Source organism: Schistocerca nitens, chromosome 1 (assembly GCF_023898315.1).
Source record: "Schistocerca nitens isolate TAMUIC-IGC-003100 chromosome 1, iqSchNite1.1, whole genome shotgun sequence".
Classification (NCBI taxonomy): Eukaryota; Metazoa; Arthropoda; class Insecta; order Orthoptera; family Acrididae; genus Schistocerca; species Schistocerca nitens.
The window spans coordinates 1,060,335,984-1,060,342,152 of record NC_064614.1 but is presented as its reverse complement, the minus strand read 5'-3'; the positions used below and the strand labels follow the sequence as shown (position 1 = coordinate 1,060,342,152).

Here is a 6,169-nt window from a genome sequence, read left to right as displayed (position 1 = left end):
TGCTAAAAAATTAGTGGAATTGAGATAATGTGACTTATTTCACATATTTTTCATTTCTTTGACTTCTTTTAGGAAATATTTTTTACAGATAATTCTGTCATAATGCTGAATGCATGTTACATTTTTTCATGTTGTAAACAAGAAAAGGGATAGAACAGTACTGTACAACTTTCAGCAATTCAATGCAATCAACACCACTACTCCTGTAAGTCACAGAGTTCATGAAGGCAAGTATGTTTCAAAAGTAACGTCATCAATAAAAATATTAACACCTCATAAATTAACTGTTTTTCCATTGCTTCCCTCTCTGGCTCTTAAACTTCTCTTCTTCACTGTGTCTTCACAAAAGTGAAATTGAAACAAGGAGAAAAGAGATGCAATGTTGTAGCTTTTAAGTAGAGTTCAGCAAACACATGCTAAAGAGTGAACTGATCATAGAAAAATACATTTACAAAACAACGGCTAAGAATGCAGATAATTTCGTAGATGAATGTTGCCAGAGCCAGGATTCAACATAAACTGCAGTGATAAATAATATATTTTTATTGTATTCTATAAAAAATCCAGGAAAATGCAAGGAGGACTCATCCACCAAGGATTCCATACAAATTTAATTATGTATATAGATAGTTCATCCATTGCAGGAATCTAGACTCTTAACAATGTTTGCCTGCTATTGATTCTGATACAGGTAAGATATACGTCTACCCATTCTTGAGAAAAAGGAGTCTTTAACAGTTGGATCAACAGACAATCAGTTAAAAAATGACAAAAAATATTTTTTTGTGTGATATAATTTCAAATTAACAATTTTAGGATTTTTGTCCTTACATGTACTGTGAAACCTTACTGCTCGTCAGATTTCATGATTCTAGGTTTTGATGACTGAGTTTGCAAGTATCGCATGTGTGATATAAATGACTGTATCTTTTGACTACAATGACATAGTAGCTTACATTTATCAACCACCATGGGACTTTAGACCTTAGTTCATGACATAAATTTCAAACTGATATGTCTAAAAGTTCCTGAGAAAGAGGAATATTAACAATAACAATTTTAGAATTATTTCTTTTAGTTTTACTGTGACATGTCACTTTTTGCCAGGGTTCCGGGTTCGATTCTGGTGGGGTCAAGGATTTTCACCTGCCTCTCGAGATGACTGGGTGTTTGTGTTGGCCTCATCACTTCATCATCACTCCTGAAAGTGGTGAGATTGGACTGAGCAAAGACTGGGAATTTGTACAGGCACTGATAACAATGTAGTTGAGTGCTCTACAATCCAAACATCATCACGACCACTTCTTGCCAAATTTAATGATTCTTGGTCAATGAGAAATACCCCGTAGTTTCTGATGAATGAGTTTTTGAGTGTCGAAATGTGGCATAATTGGCAGTATCTTTTATTGCATTCGCTTAGAAGCTTCAATTTTTCTACAATGCTAATGCACCATAAAACTTAGTATGTGGCATTAATTTCAACTTGATTTGTCTGCCAGTTCCTGCAAAAAAGTGTTTTCAAGAGTTGAGCAGACAGATAGGCATACATCACAGTGATCCTATAAGGATGCCATTTTTACTGATTGTTGGACAGAACCCTAAAGATGGGTGGTCTTGAAAAAAAATTGAAAAGTGAGTGGGGTTTCAGGAAGTGTCTCAAAAATGGATGAGCCCTGGTTAAAAATGAGTAATATGGTAACCCTATGCTTAGCTGGTGTGATAACGTGTAAGAGATAACATGTGCTCATTCAGCTGAGCAGTCTCCAATGGAATCTGCTTGGGAAGGAGGTGATGAACTTCTGATACAGCCACCAACATTGCATAAATGCACCAGACAACTCATTATGGGGAACAGTCAAGTCCCATGTGTTTCAATGCCAGTACAAGATGAAAAACTCCAATGTACAATACAGAGTAATATAGATTATGTAACACCTTTTGTGACTCTAATATGTATAATCTACATTACTAGCGCAACTGTGAGTGCAGAAAACAGCCAAAAGACAAGGCAACATACACAGCACAGTGAGTTTGAAAAAAGTGTCATACATTCCTACAGGAGGTAGTATGGATTTTTTTGCAAGTCCACCTATCTTTAGGGTTGGTAAAAATGGTACCCTTACAGGATCACTTTGATGTATGGCTATCTGTCTTTTCAACTTTTGAAAACACTTTTTCACAGCGACTGGTAGACATATTAAGTTGAAATTAATGCCACATTCTGAGGTCTTTGGTGCCTTGGTAGTGTAAAAAAATTGAATCCTTTTAAGCCAATGCAATGAAAGATACTGCCATTTACGCCACATTTTGATACTTGAAAACTCAGTCATCAGAACCTACACTATATTTCTCACTGACCACAAATCATGAAATTTGGCAAGAAGTGAGTTGTCACAGTGAAACTAAATGAAATAACTCGAAAATTGTTAATTTGTAACAACATTTTTTTTCTCATTTGTTATCCTGCTCAAAACTGGAAGAAAAGTGCCTATAATAATGTGTCCTGTGGCCAGTGTCTGTTGAGATATGGGCCATTTTACTTGTGACACATAATCCGTAGATAATCTTGCTGTTGCAATAAATTATGTAATGAATGACCAATGCTACTGAACAACGACTGTGGTTTATTCACGAAGGGGGACCACCTCATTTTCCAAGGACTGAGAGACAGTATCTCACCACTACATTTCTTGCACAATGAACTGGTCATGGTGGTCTGGTAGCATGGTCTTCAAGTTCACTGGACCTTAATCCATTGTATTTCTTGCTCTGGGGACATTTAAAGACATTGGGGTATGCCCAACCCATCTATAATGTGCAGACATTATAGGAAATGTGACCGATGCAGGTGATGTAATCTGAATGGAGCTAAATGTATTTGTAAAGAGTATGTGATTCACTGTAAACAAGTGTTGAAGGATGTGTGAGGCTGCATAGTAACCACAAGCAGCACTGCCTGTAGTGTCTACTTCTGCATAGCCAACAGATGGAATGAGATGACAGACTGGCCCATATCTCAACGAGTATTGGTAGGAACTTTCCTTCTACTTTCCGCCAATAACATGTCCTGCAGAAACAAGAGACTCTATTCCTGTGTACTTTTTTGACCTAGGCATATGGGCACTTCTTAAGCACACCATGCATCTTGTTGTTCACTCCTCCCACAACTCAACAAGAACTGGAAGTTGTGTCATTGAGGCCACTACCTGTAGTCATTATGACCTTTTCTCTTCTGAACACAGTTTCTAACTAAGCTGTAAAATTGAAGCATTCTGGAGTCTATTTTCAATGAGGGATCAGCAAGGCACACATGTGAGCTTAGAATATGCCCTCACCTAGTGAAGCAAGCACACAACAACAAAGCTTCTCGAGAAACTCATTCCTACGTGCAAATCCAAGGACCCCGCACCAGTCAGCTCACAGCATAGCCATACACCAGAGCTTTGAATGGAGTTGCTGCATCAGCATTTGCTTGCACAATGATAGAATCAGCCTGCAATAATGTGTGAAAAATGTGAGTAAATTGCACAGTTCACATCTCTATCCTATTTGTGTTTTACTACTCAGCTTTACAAGAACATCATTCGCTGTTTCATGCAGTAAACCCTATTACACTATGTCATGCTATGGAACTAATGACTTCATATACAGCTAGTTTGAATTATTGTTAAGAAACAGAAAGCAAAGAGTTGTGCCGAATAATTCAGACAGTGTTGGAAAGGTAGAAAGTTTTAGTGACTTCAGAAAAATTACACTGCCTGTAGTGTCTACTTCTACATAGCCAACTCACAGGGTTCAATTTTGGATTCACTGCTATTCCTTATGTATGTGAGTGACCTTCCACCTTAATATTCAACAAGTATTTTAATAAATTTCATTGGTAAATGATATTTTGTAAAAACAATGAAGTGATTTTCTGAAAATGAACTCTCCCTAAACTTTGAAGAAACACACTACATTCATCTCTGTACAACAAATAGAGCTATACCAACAACTGATGTAGCACATAGGTCTCAGTAAAGTGCAGAATGCTCCAAATGTTTGACTGTACATGTTGATGAAAACTTTAACTGGAAGAAGTTTACTATGGTACTGATCTTCTCAAACAATATGAAGTTCAGCTACTGTTGATCTTCATACAATTGCTAATCTTGGGAACAAATGTATAACCCTCTGGACATATTCTTCAAATTTTCAAAAAATGGCTCTGAGCACTATGGGACTTAACTGCTGAGATCATCAGTCCTCTAGAACTTAGAACTACTTAAACCTAACTAACCTAAGGACATCACCACACATCCATGCCCGAGGCAGGATTCAAACCTGCACCGTAGTGGTTGCACGTTTCCAGACTGTAGCGCCTAGCACTGCTCGGCCACTCCGGCCGGCTCAAATTTTCATTCAGTAGAGTCATACAGAGTAATTTTCTAGGGTACCTCATAATTTAGAAACAAAGTACAGATTGCACAAAAGTGAGCAATAAGAATAGTTTGTGGTGTCCATCACAGCACATACATTCACAAACGAAATTCATCATGAAGAGTCGACCAAAATGTGAGAAGAATAGTGATGTCCATGCCTACACAACTTCAGAGGTAAATACTGTATGATATTTATTACCATTATTAAAAGCTGTCAGTTGCCTAGAAAGGAGTTCAATATTCAGCAACAAATTTTTTTATCGTTTTCTCCAAAAACATAAAATATCTGTCAGTTAGCAAAGCCAGTTTCAAATCTAACCTAAAATCATTTCTCGCAGACAGCTACTTCTGTTCCATGGACGAAATTTTATTTAAAAACCAGTAGCCTCTAAAAAAACTATTTTTTAAGTGTAACTGCATAAGCACTCCGCCTTCAGGCCACAAGTGACCCATCGGGACCATCCAACCGCCGTGTCATCCTCATTGAGGATGTGGATAGGAGGGGCATGTGGTCAGCACACCGCTCTCCCGGTCGTTATGATGGTTTTCTTTGACCGGAGCCGCTACTATTCAGTCGAGTAGCTCCTCAACTGGCATCACGAGGCTTAGTGCACCCCGAAAAATGGCAACAGTGCATGGCGGCTGGATGGTCACCCATCCAAGTGCCGGCCACGTCCAACAGCGCTTAACTTCGGTGATCTCACGGGAACCGGTGTATCCACTGCGGCAAGGCTGTTGCCTGTAACTGCATAAACAGGACTAAAAATAATATGTTGAGTAATGTTAAGACTAATTGCGTACACATATTCTGTAAACATAGCCATTCCACAACATTTCAATAATGATCTATGGAATGTATAACTAACTAACTACAGAGGTGGGAGGGGGCAATGAAAAATAGACAGGAAAGACAATGGAAGATGTAGAATACTAAAATGGAATGAAGCAAAGAGTAGTTACAGTGAAGAAATGCTGAGATGGAAGAAATTAATGTAAATTAAGGCCAGGTTTGTGGTGAGAATTAATGACATGTTGTAGTTTGGCGGCAGGTGGGTGGTGATGGTTTCAGAAGCGGCCACTAGACTTTGGACAGAAATAGAGCCATCATGCCATTTCACTGTCAGTTGTGAGTGAGATGGTGATGTGGAGCACAAGGTTTTCTACATTCTTGAGTTTGCAAAAAGTGAGTCACAAATTGCAGTGCAGCAGGCATTTCATACCAAATTTAGTATTCTATGACCAACTTGCAAAAGCATTAGTCATTGGTTTAAGCAATATAAACAGAATGGGAGAGTGTGCAAAGGAAAAAGCACAGGTCAACTGCATGTCTCAGAGGATGACATCCGACGGATTCAAGAAAGTTCTGTGCACAGTCGCAGTAAGTCTACTAATAGAGCCAGTCAAGTACTTGGAATACCCCAACCACCTCTGTGGAAAGTTCTGAGATGGCGTTTGCTGTAAGAGCCCTACTGATTAAAAGTTATGCAGTCTCTCAACCCCAATGACAAGGAGAAGCTTCTCGCATTTTGTAGTTATGCGGTAGAAAAATGGTGGATGATTCATTTCTACAGTGTGTAATTTTTAGTGATGAAGCAACATTCCACCTTAGTGGGAAAGTCAAGAGAGACAATGTTCACATATGGGGTTTGCAAAATCCACATTCACGATTGAAACATGAAAGAGACTGTCCGAGGGTCAATGTGTTCTGTGCTGTATCCTGTACAAAGGTTTATGGAACATTTTTCTTT

The 6,169-nt window shown here is 38.5% G+C and overlaps 1 pseudogene; it reads right to left on the bottom strand.

The window, feature by feature from the left end:
* Positions 1–5,044: 5,044 nt before the first annotated feature.
* On the bottom strand, positions 5,045–5,161 carry LOC126208244 (5S ribosomal RNA; annotated as a pseudogene).
* Positions 5,162–6,169: the final 1,008 nt, after the last annotated feature.